Here is a 17723-nt window from a genome sequence, read left to right as displayed (position 1 = left end):
CTGTATGGCACTATAGCATTAGCAGATATTATGATACTAGCCTTTCACATTTGCAGATCCTTCTTTACTCAAAAGGTCTGAAAGGTGGTTTGACAGTATTGTTCTAGTCCCTATCTATATGTATCAGAGAAAAATGACTGTTGAAGTTGCAAAGCTGGCCAAGCCTGTTCAGAAAAAGCTTGGCATGGGAGTAGGAGTAATGCTGAATTAGAGACCACGTGCTCCTGTTACTAGCACATGAAAATGTGCAACAAAATGTTACAAAACCTGCCTTCTAGTCTTAATCACATGCCAAGATGTCCCATCTGGTACGCCAGGCCAATGTGGGGATCCGCGTGCTGCTGCGCAAGAGCTGCCAAGAAGTTCAAATGAAGGTGTGGTATGTGGGAGGGAGGTCCTGCTGCTGAAAAAGCAATTTGCTATCTGGTGATATTACTCCTGTAACAATGCAGTAAAAGTAGCATCAATGGCCATCTCCTGGGAGGCATTATTGTGCTATAAAACCAAATCCCCTCCTCTGCAGAGAATACAGCTCATCTTGTCTGGTTACCTGAGAAAGGCCATTGCTCTTTTTGCTTAATTGTCAAAATCAGCTGTGAATTTTTTCCTTGCAGGTATCTGGGTTTGAAGGTCTAGAGGGTGGGAAGGGGGCATGATCAGTGGAGATTCCTCCTTTTGGAATCCATTCTTCCTTCCTGTCTAACACAGTCCTGGTGCTTTGACTGAAGCAGGCTGTGAAAGGTAGATTGTACCAGTACACTTTTAAAACACATATCTGTTTGTTATGTGCACATGAATATAAATTAATACTTTAACACACTTCAGCTCTAGTGGAAGCAAAGATTATCTGTATGCAGGTAAAGACCAACTTCTACTGTTCCTTTTATATAAAAAGGAAGGTAACATTCTGTCAGTTCAGCTTACTGGACATGAGATGAAAACTAATAAAATGGCTAGTAATTAAGGATGGGTAAGAGGAAAATTATTAGAGACAAAAAAACAATGTTTTCAAATAATCCTCTGAAACACCCTTCAGTGCAAGGCTTAAAGGCTGAACTAAAGGTTGCTCTGCATTCTGTGTAACCTTAGCTTTTGCACCTCAATTAACCAAAAATCCTTCTTATGCAAACAGGTTAATGTCCCCAGATTCTGATTAATTATATTGAAAATGCCTTTAAGCATCAAATTACTTGGTTATCTGAAACTGTTCTTTGGCCACTTCCTGCGTGCAGGTAATCAAGCGTATGATAGGGTACTGATGTCAGCTGCTTATTTTATCCTAAGAAAATGAGCACTAAATTGGAAGGAATACTGTTGCACAATTATCTGAAGTTATTGATAAAGTGAAAACAATTTATATTTTCAAGACCATGCACTTCCTAATGACAATTTAAAATTATTCCTTACTACTCATAAGAAATGTCTGGCCTAGAGAATTATCATGCTAGACTTGACACCATGGGCTAATTAGATGTGAAGCATAACAGCTCCAAAAAGGAAAAAGCCTTTTTCCAACACTAATTCTTAAGAGAATTGTTTGAAGAATTCGTATGGCAAACTGCCCTTGTGCACAGTGCTCAGAGGAGGCCAGAGAAGGACCAACATTGCAGCTCATTTTCACCCAGGAAGAGAGCCAAACTCTCTGAAAATCAGGATTCTGCCAAGCCTTGCTCTGCAGTGGTCACGCATCTCTTCTAGAGAAACTCCTGTGTCAAACAGCAGTGCCCTGGGACCACGACCATTCTGCTGACTTAGCTGAGAAAAGCAATCTTCCCTGCCCAGGAGATGCCAGTGTGGACACGCTTCCCTACCTGCTGTACTGAAGAGCAACTACAAACTCCTTCTTGTAGCTATTGCTTAGGCATTTTATTTTTTTTTTGTCAGAACTATGTTATTTGTACACAATTGCTGGTATAGTACAAACCTTTTAACCAGGCCAGTCTTAACCAGGACATCTCCATGGTTGCTAATTTAGCACCATTATACATAATGACACTGAAACTGCTTAACAGGGATATAGTCATTCAGTAACACAGGGAGTTAAGTATTAGCAAGCTCTTACATCAGCTTGAAATGCCAAACTTCACTTCTATTACAAACAGAGATTCCAGTGATAACAAGGCAATAAAAGCCAAAGAAAAATTAAATGCTGTGAATAATCTCCTTACTGCTTTAGTTTGACTTTGGTGGGTACTTTAGGCCATGGTAAGTCCTTTCAGAAGCAGTTTTGTCTCTCCTGATCAGAATAGCTGTTTAATTGAGTTGGCTGCTGACCAGTTCAGAGGATCTTACTTAATTAATGTTCAGATTTACTTAGCTTTAGTTAATCAGATGTGCAGGTGTGGCTTTCCTGCAGGTCTTTCAATTACAAAAACAAAGCTTATATGTTGAAGAGTACAGGTTAGAGCAATGAAGAAAATATATTACAGACATTATACATTTCTTAGTGTACCAGACCACTTTCCCTTTTCAGTTTTACATCAGCGTTACAAATAATTAGTGGAAGAAATCCGTGTTTTGTTTAACTTAAATGACTACATATGGATGTGAAGATTAAGAAAATCAGTAAGAAATTAAAAACTGAGAAAAGAAGTCCAAAATAGATAAGGGAAAAGTGGCAAAATCATTAATAAAAATGCCTAGCAGCTTTGACAGCTGTTTTTTTCCAGCAATACACCACCAATCCAAGGGCACAAGCCAACTTCCATTTATCCCTGCAGGTTATCGACATGCCACAAAAACAGAGGAAGAGATGTCTACGGGAGAAATAAACAAAAGGAAGAAGAATAAATTACCTCTAGAAAGGAATTGATGAATATTTAACGAGTAGCTTCACTTTCAGCAGCCCACATGCAATTTCAAGACCTAAAGCCAAAACTGGCTGCTCCTGTGGAGATTTCTAGGATGTGTGGGAACAGGATGGTCCCCCTCTTTCTGAAACAACTACGTCTGCCCCAGGGCTCTCAGGACCCTGGGTCTTGTACTGAAAGTGTGAGCTGAGAAGGTTTTTTCTGTTATTGCCAAAGATTAAGTGGACAAACTTCAATAAAACCCTGCCTGTGTCATTGTCCCACTCTCCCCATGCTCGTTACAGCTCCAAGAAAAAGGCAGGAGGTCTGTGCCTGAAAACAGACCCTTTCCTGCTGAGTTTTCTCCCTGCCCCAGCAAGCCTCTGTATTCCCCCACTTCTCCATTCTCAAAGCACAGGGCTGTGCTACATGCTCTGCCCACACTTAGCCAGCCCAGGACAACAAATGACAAAATAGACCTGTTAGTAGGGGTTTTGTGCAGAAAAAACCCAACACATTACTAGCAAATTTTGTAATTTGTGAAGGTGTATTTCAGATAATGAAAAGGACAGGGAGAAAGAGTACATCATCAAGACTTTTTTTTTGGTGCTTCTTGAACCTCAGTGCTCTTTTCTTCTTTTGTGGTAGATTTTTCGTTTTACTTTTTTGGGTCACTAAACTTTTTCAGTGACGATACAGAATTTCCTTCCTACACAGGGACATCCTGTCTTTTGGCATTTTTGGAGTAAACACACAGGTTCAGCTCTACATCACTGAGTGAGGCTCTTAAGGTACCAGTGGCTTCATCAAGTAACGGCCTGTTATTGTTGGCTACATCACAGAAATATTTTTTGATACATGCTGAGGCTAGAAAGTGACCAGCTTTAGCTACAAAGCCAAATTTCTGTGTGATACTGTCTTCAGAGGAGGAATGGGATTATTTTGTACTCAAGCTCTTCAGTTGCTTAGGAGTTGACTGTATGCTCTGTTCTGAGTCTTTCTTCCTTTGCTTTGCTATGGCTTCTTTTAGGACCCCTGCTGAGCCAGACTGCTCCTGAAAATAAATTTACACCTTGGCACACCAGCTCCAAAAGCTGTCAAAGTGTGAGAGCACTGATGAAAATACCTTATTTTCTAAAGTACACAGTAAACTGAAGGCATTACTTGAGTGAAAACACAGATTCCTACTTTCCTGTAGTGACAGGACAAGGGGGAATGACTTTAAAAGAGGGCAGATTTGGATTGGACATAAGAAATCAATTTTTTATTATGAGGGTGCTAGACACTGGCACAGGTTGTCCAGTGGAGTTGTGGGTGCCTCATCCTTGGAAGTGTTGAAAGGCACAGTTGAATGGGGCTTTGAGCAACCTGGTCTAGTGGGAGGTGTCCCTACCCATGCAGGGGGGTTGGAACTAGATGATCTTTAAGGTCCTTTCCAACCCAAACCATTCTATGATTCTCATTACTCAAATCATATTTCAGAATACTTACCACATGGAAATGCCCCAAAGAAGTAGAAAAGCATGACTTTCCTGTCTAGTACAAAATTATGGAAACTTTCTAGTGAAACAGGAAGGCATATGTACAAAAGATCACAGAATAACAGAATGGTAGGCATTGGAAGGGACCTCTAGAGATCATCTAGTCCAACCCCACTGCCAAAGAAGGTTAATGTAGAGCAGATGGCACAGGATTGTGTCCAGGTGGGTTTTTAATATCTCCAGAGAAGGAGACTGCACAACCTCTCTGGGGAGCCTGTTCCAGTGCTCTGTCACTCTCTACATAAAGAAGTTTTTCTCATGTTTAGATGGAAGTTTCTGTGCTCCAGTTTGTGCCCGTTGCTCCTTGTCCTGTTGCTGGGAACCACTGAGAAGAGTCTGGCCCAATTGTCCTGGCACCCACCCTGTCGGTATTTACAAGCATTGATAAGATCATAGAATCTTAATATAAACTATATAGGATCTCCTGAATATTTTATTCAGCAGAGTTTCTGCACTGCCTGCCAAGCTGTTAATAATGTAAAGAATCTCAAGTGATGAACATGGTTCACGTTGTTTGCGGAGAGAAAAGGTGATTTATTATTTACAAGAAGATCTAGCAAATAAGTACTGGATGTCAACTCACGGGCAGTTTTGTCCATGGTCTCAGGTTGTTGAGGGTTCTGCTCTTCAGTTTATCCTGGTTTGATTTAATTCATAATTGACAACTGCACTTGCCTTTTTATATTTGCAATAAAATACTGCACAAACAAAATCTGGGAGTCCACGTGCAGTAAATCTTGTATCAACACCAACTGGCTGCCAGATCTGGAACTGATTCACTGATTAGTTTGAGAGTGATTCATGTGAGTAATTAATTTAAATCCCTGCTTTAAAAACATTTGCAGAAAGAGAACTGACAGCATAAATAGCACGTCAAAGTGCTACAACTGTTCCTTCCATGACTCTGCTTCTGTGAAGTGTGTGGGTATGTTTTTGTTCAGGTACGACATGCCATAAGGTGACGATGGTCAGATGCCAAATTTTTCAGCCCTTCCTGCAATAAGAAATGACAATTGTTAACAGGCTTTCTGAGGAAAAAGTGGGAAAAAAACCCACTTTTTTTCAACTGAGGGGGAACACCAAGGGATAGCTGAATAGGATACAATGGTTAATTTTTTTATATACCTCCACTTGGAATTTCAGTGTGCTGTATGTACAATGCTTTTGGTCAGGACTTGACAAGAAAAACTTGCATTTTGTGTTCAGATAATAAAAGAAGTCCCTGTAGAGAGTTCAATGGTTTGCTGGTGCAAGAGTTAACTAGATTAGAATCTTCTCCTAATCTAGTCAGACCTGGCACTTTCCCTCCCTGCCCAATACGCATGATAAACCTGTAGTTCAGGTCCAGCCATGGCCTTCCAGACTCGTCTGCTGTCCCAGCTGCTTCGCAGTTTCCAGGAGCAGTACCCTATGCCAAGAGGGATCCTATGTAATGAACACACTAATAGCCAAATGTCAGGGCTCCACTGGAAAAGAAAGGGTTCTTGACCTTGTTTTGAAAAAACATTACCAAAAAAAAGAAGTCACAGCATTAAAAAATGCTCTCTTGCATAGATGATTAAGGAAATAGCCCTAGGAGATCAAATAAATTAAATTACTGCTTTTTATTAGGACACAGCTGCATGCTCCCTCTTGAACAGACTGGATACATATCCTCTTGCATCTTTGAACGCATCCAGTTTTGGTTGTTTGCCATGGGATACTGTCTTCTGATCCTTCTAAGACACTTCCTTTCTCAAAGTCAAAATCACAGCAGCATTTTCATAGATAAACTACTGGGAGCTCTCATGTCTTAATTTATGTACATATACAATCATTGTTTAGTTAACCCTTTTATCTGTTCAAATCTGCCTGGACATGCTGGAAGCAGCCAGTTTTTAACGCAAAATGACAAATGCCCAAACATACAATAGGGTTTTTTTCCGTTCTCCAGCTCCTTTGGGAAAGATTTGTAAATTAAATTCTACATGTATGTAACACGGTCAGCTAAGATCCAACATACCGTGTTGCCCAGGATGATTTTCCAGATGTTTGGAAGGTATACATTTCAAAACTGATGTTCTCCTTGGGAATTCATTTTTGTGAAGTACTTTTGCAGCCTGTAGCAAATTCCATTCTATTTCTTAGGGGCATATGCAACATGAATAGCAGTACAAATTTGTCATGCTGGTCTGCCTATTCCTTTCTAGATAGCAAAAGAATATTGCCTCTTTTTTCTATTTGGTACTTGAGGCTACCAGTAAAATGAAAAGTTGCCATAAACACCCATTATGATTTTAATGGTTTTGCAGAAGTCAGGTAACTGAGAGCTGACCTAAAGTGGTCAACGTTGACCTGAACTATATTAAAAATAACAATGAAAAGGAGAAATCCTCCAGATCTCATTATTAGTCTCTCCAAAGCAGCTCTACCTTGGTTTGGAGTGAATTGAACCCTATGGAGTTGGTCTGTAGAATCAGGGAGAATGGATTCCAGCCCTTTGTTGCCTTCTGCCAAGAGAAAAAAATTGATTATGATGTTAATACTTGGCTAGTGGGCACATACAATAGTGTCATTTTGCTGAGCTTATTCACTGTTCATCAAAACCAGAAACAGCACAAGTTCTTCAAAAGAAAAAAGAAATTGCTCTGCAAAAACTTTTTTCTTCATCTTTTGAAATAAACTCATGGCAATCTGTCTTCATTTAAACTGTAAGGGATCTGGCTTGGGTCCTGGAATAGGCTCTGGTTCCTTTTAAAGCAGGGAAATAGCTCCTAAATACATTGAGCTGCTTTTTTGAATTTATGAAGCAGAACACAAACTAAGAGCTAGCAACATTTAATGGTAATGAGGCAATTCCTACATGAGAGTTCATTACAGGATCAGCTCATGATGTTTTCCAGCAGCTGGAAAATGGAATCTTTTGCAGGCTGGGAATGAAAAATCTTGCTTTAAAATTATCTTGTGTGTAACCCAACACAGAAATTAGTTTAAAATGGAACTACAGCAGAATTCATCCTGCTGCTTCTAATGCAATGGGCTTTTTACTGAAGGAAGAAAATATGTTTTCCTCAGACACTGCTGCTCTGCCTGCTGAGCTGCAGCACATGGTGGGGGGTGGGTCTTGTCTGTGCTTTGCTCCTCTTCAAGTGTTTTGAGATGGTCAGGCCTGCTCGAGGCAGATGCTGTCCTTGTATTCAAAAAGCACAAGCACAAGGATTGTACCTGACTGCGTGGTACAAAGAGCAGGCATTTCCTTACAAAGGCACATTGGTTAACAATCTTCTGGAACTTCCCAAGTGGTCTTTTCTACTGTATTTTGCCATCAGTTGGCTTTGCAGCCAAGTTTTGGCCCAAGAGGAGCTTGAAGGCTTTTTCTGGTCTCATAGCTGGGGTGAGGTGGCCAGCACTGAGCCATGTACTGCATGCTAGGATGGAATTTCTACTCCCAGCTCACTCTCACTGTTCTTCTACTACTCAAACAATGAGTTGCAATATGCTGTTTTTCAAAGCACTGTATTGGCCAGCCTGTGGGTGCTACTACAGTAGAAAATACAGTTGCTTAGTTTCTCATTTTGCATTTCTACCTGGTGGTCTGCAGCATGCACATTGAGAGATTTTCTAAGCAATCCAGAGCTGCAAACACAATCACCCTAAATTGTCAAAGCCCCTCAGGAAATATTTTCCCCTCTAAGCTGCTTTCTGCTGCTCTTCAAAGTATTATTTTCCAAAGATACTAACAGGACTCTCCACGGCACTTGCTACACATATACTGTCCCCAAGTTTAAAAGAGACATAAATCAGTTAAAAGAAACAGAAGGACAACAAAACATCCCACTCAGCCTTTTAAAAGACTGCAGAACCTCAGAGGACACCTAGCACTGAACCTCTCTGAAGGCAGCCAGTCACTCCAAGTCAGCTGCAGCTTCTCACCGGTTACTGAGCTGTCTCCCAGTCAATGCTGGTGTAGAAGAGGATGGTGGAGACCAGTCAATTATGGTGTAGAAGGGTGTTGTGGAGGATCACAAAACAGATGAGGCAGGCACTCAAAATTAGGTTTATTCTAATAAAAATTGTTCAGTGCTCCAACAAGCATTAGTAAACCATGGATTTGGATGCCAGGGAGGACTACACAGCCAGCTTAGGAATTCCTAAGCTTTCATGATCAGTGGTTAGAATGATAACCTAAAATGCACAATCAGGCACCTAATAAGGCTAGGGCTCTCCATCCACGGGGGTTACCTTGAGTGGCAACCCAACCCAAGGGGAGAGTCACCAACTGCACACCCAGTGCTCCAAAGATGACCAACTCCATTTGCCCTCTGGCATGGCTGCATTTATATCCTAGTTGAATCTGACCTGAGGTCAGCTCTTACTGGCTGAGGGCCCTGGCAACAGTCACCACAAGGGTGTGAAAGAAAGGGTGAGAAAAGCAAGTAAAAGGCCCAAAAAGTAAGGGTGAGAAAAGAATCAGCTTTCAGTGGTCAGAAAGGCCAGGTCTTCGTCAGGGTGGGTGTACCTGTCACAAAGGGGATGGTGGAGAACAAACAGAAAAAGTGATTCCCCCTCTTCACTGTTCCCCAGCTGGAGGGCACTGGCTGTCACCTCTATTTCCCTCCTCTCCAGTTAGGCGCTATGCAAAGGCTATGCCAGGCTCAAATATGCCCTGGGAGTGAGGCCACAGAAAACACAGCTGGGGAATCAGGAAGGATGTGGGGAGAGAACAGAGATGAACCACCCACAGGGCATTTTAAAAGAAGAGCCTCTAGAAGAAGAAGCTGTGCATGCTTTCTTGCAAAGGCTTGCAAACCTTAAATTAGCAACCTCACTGCAGTCAAACAGATAGGCAGGCTAGGCACAAACAGCACTGTGAGTCAATGCCAGCAGTTGTCACTATCCTCTTGTTTGTTGTCTCAGAAAAATGAATTATAGAGAAATACACAAGTTAGGTAATAAGGAGTATTTTTCTTAAAAACAGGTGGATTGTGGGGGCAGAAGTCAAAGAAGCCTGAAAACTCCTAACTGGAACTAGCATTGAGGAATCACAAAGTAGGATGTTAGACTGCTGAACCAAGATACTTTTATTCTTCAGACAGAAGATGTAAAAGAAAAAAAAAACAACCCAAACCCACCAACACTAAACAACAAATCTCCAAAAAAGCTGGCAGGAAAAGAAATAGGTAACTCAGTTGCAAAGAAGGCCAAACTGTGAGCCAGAAACAGATTGCTGAAGGAAGATACCCAAGTAAGTCAGCCAAGTATTTATTCTGATTTATACCAACGCTTGGCCCAAAGCCCCAAACACTTTAAAATAGAGAAACAGTAAAAGTATGGATAAAAATGCAACTTCTGCTTCAGATTAATTTTATAGCAATTTAAAATTATTGTTGTCCTTTAAAGAACAAGCACTAATGGCTTGAATTTCAGAGACAAGCTCTGAATGGGACATAAGAGAGAAAATATCCTTTATTAAACCAATACCAGTAGCTTTTCTGGTGTGTTGTTTTTTGGTTGTTATTGAGACAAAGAAGTTGCAATTCGTGGCTTACAGGTCAACCAAGAATACAGGTTTGCAGCAAGTTTCTGGCTGAATTTTTGCCTCTGTCTACAAGAATTCAAACTAGCTGGTAGCAGTAATTTCTGTCCTGAAATCCAATCTATAGCTCTAAGAGACTATCATGTTGTCATGGCTCAGTGAGACCAAGGAAGAATTTCACTGGTGTTTGCAAATAGAGTGATATGGCTGGGTATACTGTTCTGTGCTGCAGAAGATGTAGTTTAACACTCTTGGACCTAATTTTACCCTCATTATAGGCAACTGAGAACTTCCCAGTGAAGTCAGTGGGTAAAAATCAAGACCTCTTACTGTGAGCGGACAGACAAATAATAATCTGCTATATAGGACAATATGATTTATTCTGTATGTTAAAAAAAGTTTAACTTTAACTTGGTATTATATAACTTTAAACAGTTATATAATATCAGGGATTCTTTTTAAAAAAAGGACCAGTGTATTAAGATGCATAAATGACAATGCCTCTGTATGAAAAAAGCTGAGAGCTCAGAAAGGTTGCAAAATCTTTTGGTGAAACACCCCCTCATTCCTGGATATATTAGAGGTCCTTTTCTTGAAGCAGTGGAGGGAATAGAGTGAAGAAGAAAAGCCTGGAAATGGGAGAAAAGAAGCAGGAGAAGGAAGTTCCCCCCAAAATAATCTGCTATTATTTTTAAGACCCCTTTGTTATTGCATAATTGTAACTGGATTTGTTAGAGAGGATTCTGCTGAGTGTTGCAGCACTCAGCCTTGCTTTTCCTTGCTGTCTTTGCTGTACCCAGAAATTACAGTGATGTTGCAATCCCTGAAATACGTGCTCATAAAAGCAAACCCACAGAGAAGCCTGGTGTGTTTCTTTCCACACGCTTTGTGTGCAAGGAGTGAAACTGTGGTTAATTACCTGCCTCTAGCCACTCCTTAAAACTGAAGAGCTTTTCTTCGTGTTTGTATGGCTACAGTAGCCATGGCAGCTGCTAATTTGTTAGTTGCAGCATACATTAAAGCAGGCAGGGTAACTAGATTGTGTGGAAGGTGAAGATGAGTGCAAATTTCTGTTTAAAAAAAAACCCCAGCAATCTCTTTACTGAGGGCAGGTAACGGAGATGCCAATCAAAAATGGAAACTGCCTTGCATTTCACCATAAAGAAAGACTAACAACTTAATATTGCACCAATGTACATAATAATGCATCTAATACACCTAACAATCCCATGCATCTGATAATAGATCATTCACGACCCATGGGCCTGAATCAACCATTTTCCTCTCACATCTGAAAAAAAAAATAAAAATCTTTGACAATGTTAGGTGTTGTATGCAGACTGGGATTTACAGCCAAACATAGTAACCAACTCCAGCAAGATAGAAGACTCCAGGAGTGGATTTTCCTGATATTTTAGTATTTAAGTGAGGATGGGTAGGTGTGGAGGAGAAAGGGCACTATTTGATATCACAGTATAAATATTACTGCTTCTGTCTCTGCCAGGAATTTGTCATCGAAAGAACAAGATGCAACCGTTTTTAAAACTGTAAAACATCTTTACCTCCTCTCATGAGGAGATTATGAAGAGGCAGCAATTCCATTCTCACTCTTTTCTCATGGGGACAAAACGAGTATCACCATGTTTACACTCACACATGGGTCTTGAGGGCAATTGTCATACTCTATTATGGAACTGGCCATAACTATTTCACTGCCCTCTTCCCTGACATTCCCGTAACTAATACCACTGGCCCACCAGCTGTTCCTGGTCCTGCATCAACTTCCCAGAGGTTGTCATTCCAATTCTCCTGCCAGTCGTGCACCAGGCTGCTAAAAACTGAGTTACTGCAGTAGGCTTTATCCAACCTGTACCTGTTCTCCCAGAGCTCACATTCCTATCATCATCTCCCTTGCAAGGGATAAACCACTTTTAATTTGATCCAGACTTCAGAGCAACCAGGACCTGCTTGCTGTGCTTTGCTTGGGAATCTTATGTTCAACCCCAGTGCTCTGCTATCTTTTGCCTCTAAAATTCCAGCAAAGGATAGTTTAATGAGCACACGCATCTACAGTGCAATACTCAGCATTTTGTCAGAGATGCTACATCTTGGTAAAATGATTTGCTGCTGAGACAGGAACACATAGGACATGGGGAGCCAAAGCCCTGGAAATAGTGAGTTACAATTGTTTTTGGAAGGTCTCCACTTTCCATAAATACTGCCTGAAGCAACAAGGCTTCTAAAATGTGCTGGCTACTCCGTTCCTCCTTCCCAAACTCGGACCAGCCTACACAACAAAGAGATGAAGCACACAACACCTCCCAACTTCCAGCAGAGATCTACTGGCCTGTCAACACTTGACATCCCAGAGAGGTCACAGCTAGACAGGAGCCCCTCAGCGCCGGCTGGGCTCTTGGGAAGGACCGGCTTGTCCAGCCAGGTCCGAGCGGAGGGAGGGCGAGCGCTGCCACCCCGCGGCCACCGCGGGCCGGGCCTCTCCTTCACCGAACCCGCAGGTTCAGGTCTTGCCGAGATCAGCTCGTTTCGCAGCGGCATGGTATTTTTATTGAAGGACACGTTAAATCTGTGTTCAGGGAGGCACTGCCTACGAGCGGTTTTGTATCCAGGATTTCTCAGGAAGACTAAATAGTCACAGTCTTTACACAAAAATAAAAAGAGCTTAAGGTGTTTGTCTGGCTTTGGAGCTGACTCAGAGCAAGCAAGGATGGCCATTACGTGACCTGTGTCTAATACAGTAGAGCCATTTCTGAGTCCCAGGCAAGAGAATCAAACGTGCAAAGGGGGAAAAATACATAGGTTAGTCATAGAATCATTTTGGTTGGAAAAGATCTTTAAGATCATCACGTCCAACCGTTAACCTAGCAGTACCAAGTCCACCCCTAAACCAAGTCCCTAAGCACCACATCTACACGTCTTTTAAATCCCTCCAGAGATGGTGACTCCACCACTTCCCTGGGCAGCCTGTTCCAGGGCCTGACTCCCTTTCAGTGAGGAATTTTTTTCTAATCCAATCTAAATCTCCCCTGGCACAATTTGCAGCCATTTCCTCTTCTCTGTCACTTGGTACATGAGAGCAGGGACCAACACCAACCTCACCACAACCTTTCAGGTTGTTGTAGAGAGCGGTAAGGTCTCCCCTCAGCCTCCCTTTTCTCCACGGTAAACAACCCCAGTTCCCTCAGTGAAACTTTCACTTGAAGCTCAAAATGGCCTGAAATTTCTCCCTGTGAATGTCCATATTTCCATAAAACAAAAAGAAAACTTTTTTCCTGCTATACTCTCATAGCAAGGAGGTGGTTGGTCAGGACTATCAACAGCTTACAGGTACGTTTAGGGTATAATAAAGCTTGCTTTTACAATTTCCTGCTTTCTCTTATTAATCCCCAAAGTTAAAAGGAGCCATGGATGCAGAAGAAAATTGCCCTAGTTTAACCTAACAGCGGGAATGTTCGCTAGTACAATTTAACTTATGTGGCTTGTAGAGATTTATATCAGAAGTACTAAACTAGGCCTGACCGAAAGATTAACAGAAAAGCGCATATGAAATTATCACACACGTCTTGATGCTTCTGAGTACGTGGTGTGGGTGTGCAAGGGAGTAACATCTCTAAGACAGTGTCTTAGTAACTGAAATCAACTTTGTTTAAAATAAATATCACCTTCCTCTTCCATCTGCTACCTCACTGAGTTTTCTGAAATTAATTTTGTACATGCTGCTTTGGGAGAAGTATCCAGGAGCAAGTGATTCTCGTTCCAGAACAATTAGCACATGACTAGGGAACAAATCTGTCAGTATTCGAGTCTGGAGACTTAACTTCAGGCAATTCTCCTGCATTAGGTGTTTTTAAAGAAAGTACTCTATAAACCATTTCTCTCACCCCTTTAAGTCCCTGGGATCACTGCCATATTGCATGCAGCGCAGTCGTGCTACCTCAGCAGGACAGACAGTCAGAAGCTTCATTCTATTCTTAGTAGAATGGTGCTGGAGAAGCTTTTAAAATGTTTACATGCACTAATGCGGGGTGAGATGCACAAACCTTGAATCCCTTTACAAATTAGTAATGAAAAAACTACCATTCAGATAAAGTCTACTGATACATTAATAAACCTTTGAAAGCAGAAAATGATCCAAAACACTTACATAAAGACTCATGTAAATTACAATCTCCCAGACCCTTTTCAGTAAAGCATACAAATCTGAGACTTTCAAAAGCTTTGTTCTCATTGCAAGATGCTTTAGGGTGGAGATTCATTAAATCTGTCTTTTTCTTCGAAAGCAGTTTTGGTTTCAAACAACACGTATACTTCCCTGAAATGAGTGAAAAGGAGTTTGCCACAGAGTTGTCTCTCCTGGTCCATCAGCTCTGGTGTCCTCAAGAGCTCATGCTTCCTTGAAGTTCTCCCCATAGCTGAGACACAGGAAAGATCTGTTTGCCCTGGGGATTCTGGCAGCAAACACCTGGGAAGCCAGAGAAGATGCCGAGCCAGGACACCTACAGAGGTGTTTTTTTTTTTTGTCTTCCTCTCCCATTTTAAGAAATTTGATTTTTAGAACTTGCATCTCTCTCAACTTCGGCAGAAATCGGCTATTAGGTTCAAGAATTGGAATGGACACATACACAAATCCCCCAAAGCACAAACAAGTGCTTTGAGTGTGATTAATTTGAGCTATTTATCTATAGGAGAGTAGGCTAATAAGAATTACAACAGGCATTCTTGGTCAGTTCTATGCTCCACAACAATGAAGATTTTAAGCTTGCCAAACAACAGGCCCACTGTTTTTTTCACTGTCTTTTTCTTAATTTCCTAATCTTCCACTAGCACTTTTTGTGATTCACAGACATAATTCTTCCCACTGTTACAGATAACTCACTATTTTTACAGAATCTGCACGTTGACCCCTTCCCACTCACTTCTACATATTGGGTACTGGGACAGAACACAGCACTGAGTATTTCCAAACCTTATTTATGATTTAAATAAGAATACTGGTACCATAATGGTTTTGGTTTTCTGCACCTAGTATCAGCTCCTTAGAAGCAGCAGAGTTCTGACATTTTCAAGACACAATCAAAGGCAAAACAGTTTCATAGGTAGCCATGGATGTTTGCTTTACAAGGGAATCAGATTTGGGCAACAGAAAAAAAAGCAGCATATTTGGCAGTTTGTATAATTTCCATTAATTTCAGCATGGTCAACAGACATGGCTAAGTGTCTCTTTATTTCTTGCATACATTTGAATAAATGCAGACCAAAGATCCAACAATGAAATTACAGGTTTTTCCTTTCTGCTAGTTTTCAATCTGGAGAAGCAGCTAAACAGTATATAACTAAAAGAGGAATGGTAGGAGGGGCGCATACACACAAGTTGCTCTTTTTTCTGTTTTATTGCTATGAAGCCACAAATACATCCTCTCCATTTGCTGTGGCCAGTTTAGCCTAACTAGAATGAATTCCAACTACAGTGCATGACAATTTGCCACTATTTTTGTCTCAGCACCTCTGACCACTCATGCTGTACACCTGGCAGTACTGCAGAGGCTCTCATCATAAGACAAGGGGTTGAAAAATTGTCTGGCACTGTGACTTTAGCCCAGCAGGCCATGTGCCCATTACATCTTAGGTAGGAGACAGTAACTAACAGCTTAGCAGGGAGCAAAGCCTGCCTACGGGGGTTACAAAAAGCCCTCAATATTAAAAAGCCTTGCCCTTTTACCTTTGAAAACTGAACTTACCTCCTATGAGGAAAGGGAGGAGAGCACATCTAAGCCACAGCAGCCAACAGATGCTCCTCTCCAGCTGAGCCTGGAGCTTGACTACGGGCTCTCTGGCATCCGTTCACAGCTGAGATGGGTATCAGTCACAGGGGAAGCACGAGCACTTGTGCACTCTGTTTTGGGATGTGTAGGCTCTTGCATTGTTAGGAGTAAGGTATTTCCTATTCAAAGGGCATGAGGCATGTCACCAGGGTGGTCCAGCCTTCTTCTGACCAAACCCTGACAGTTTCAAAACCTTAACTAGGGGCTTCTGTAGCAAGTCGTAGTTCACTATTTTGAGAAGGAGGTGGGTTGCAGCACGAATACAGATTCTGTTCTTCATTGAACACACAGCCAGAGCATAATTAAAGTTGCTTTATGGGATTTATGCCTACTGAACAGCATCAGAGACTTTCTTCTGAACTTGTAATCCATGCATCTGCTTCAACTGAGAAAATCTTTCTGCTTTAAAGCCATTAACTTTTTCCATTAGAGAGAGCAAACCTTTGTAATTGCTTTGCAGACAAGCCAATGGGGATTTTCTGATTACCCACTTACTGACTTAGAAGACAATCAACATCCAACTTACCACAGGCTTTCAGCAGCCACTCATCTTTCTCCCCACACAGTGGTCTCCACCCATGTTACATCCCAAAAGGAAAGGATGAAGTTTTAGGTGATTAGGAGTGATCAGAACAGGGTACCATCAGCTTACTGTCTGTTTCAAAGTCAAAAAGGGAGGGCAGGAGTCATGACTCCATTCCCTTCTCTATGCATTATGACTGGAGATAAACAGTGTGGTCAAGAGCATCAGTGTTACAACCTGAAACCAATCTGCTAAGCCACACACAGAGCAGAAAATCGACTCTGTTTTCCTTCTCTTCCAGATGACTTGTGGCAGCACTTGATGCATACCCTGCCTGCCATCCAGGTAAAGGTCTTGTCACTGGAAGAGTAGTGTCCAAATCATAGCATCCCATGGTGAAAAAAGGGCAAGAGCCATCTACCACTCTAGAAAAAACCATACCTGGGCACCCATCTATAATGCCTATAGGTTTCCTACTTCTCATTCTCCTCACTCTAGTCCTGGCCCTAACAGTAACCCTAGGCTGGGCTCAGATGTCTGCCCTGGGACATATTTGAACCTCCAGGCATCAGTTGCTTGTGGGAGAGTCCTGCTAGCAGGAAGCCCTTACTAGAACAACCTGAACCACTCTGCAGACAACGGGATTAGGTGACCTCAGGCATGTCTGGTGGAAATAATGTATTTGGGTAAGTTTTGATTGTACAAGCACTGGTGTAGGGGATCAACACGTCACTTCCTTAGTAATGTGTTACAGGTAGCAAAGTAACAAATTACAAATGGCAAAAAACCCCCAAACAAACAAACAAAACACACAAAAAACCCAAACAACAGAGGGAGGAACGCACAAAATCTGACCTAGGTTCTCCTCGCTCTCAAGCGCTTTCAGATCAAACAGTAAAAAACGCCCCTTTTTGTTTCCCTCCCAGTTTGCTGCGAAAAGCCTTTTCCTCGTGCTCTAGATACATGAAACCACGTCAGGCCAGACCTGAGAGTGAAGTAACCTAAAAACACCTTCTCCCTGCAGGCAACCAGCGCCAAGCCCCGGAGAAGGAGACGTGCTGGCTGCTCTCCCGTCCGCTCGGCCGAGAGGCCCCGAGGGACGCACCTGCGGCGGGTTGTACCAAGGCTCCCCAGCCCAACCCAGCACCTTCTGACCCCCACAGCTTGCGCTGCACCGGCACCGAGCCCCCCGGGGGAGACCCGCTCCACCCCCTGCAGCTCCTCCTCGACGCGGCCGAACACAAAGCCCCAGAGGGCTCCCCGGCTGCCTGGGCCCAGCCCTCCCGCGGCCACCGCCGTTCCTCTTCCCGCTGGGGAAGCACCAGCCCTGCCAGGGGACGCCACCGGCCACAAAACCAACCGACAAAGCAGATTGAGAAGCAAACCCTCCCAGCTCACAGGAAAAGCCACAAAACACCCTGTCACGGAGGCAGGCGCCGGCCCCACCTCCGCCCCGCCGGGCAGCCCGCGGCGCAGGACGTGAGCTCACGGCACCGCCCCTTCCTTCCCCCGCCC

The 17723-nt window shown here is 42.6% G+C and overlaps 1 protein-coding gene across 5 annotated transcripts in view; it reads right to left on the bottom strand.

Moving 5' to 3' along the window:
• ATP2C1 (ATPase secretory pathway Ca2+ transporting 1) overlaps positions 1-17621 on the bottom strand; it is a 100902-nt gene extending 83281 nt beyond the window's left edge. For 2 of the 5 annotated variants that reach the window (XM_051609170.1, XM_051609173.1), the window contains exon 1: positions 15602-17617. The gene's annotated coding sequence lies outside the window, so the exon portion shown is untranslated. Of the gene's footprint in view, positions 1-15601 lie in introns of all 5 variants that reach the window. The other 3 variants (XM_051609171.1, XM_051609174.1, XM_051609172.1) reach the window with 3 other exon arrangements.
• Between the last annotated feature and the right edge of the window lie 102 nt (positions 17622-17723).

The sequence above is a fragment of the Apus apus genome, chromosome 2 (assembly GCF_020740795.1).
Source record: "Apus apus isolate bApuApu2 chromosome 2, bApuApu2.pri.cur, whole genome shotgun sequence".
NCBI lineage: Eukaryota > Metazoa > Chordata > Aves > Apodiformes > Apodidae > Apus > Apus apus.
This window is presented reverse-complemented; position numbering and strand designations above follow the sequence as displayed.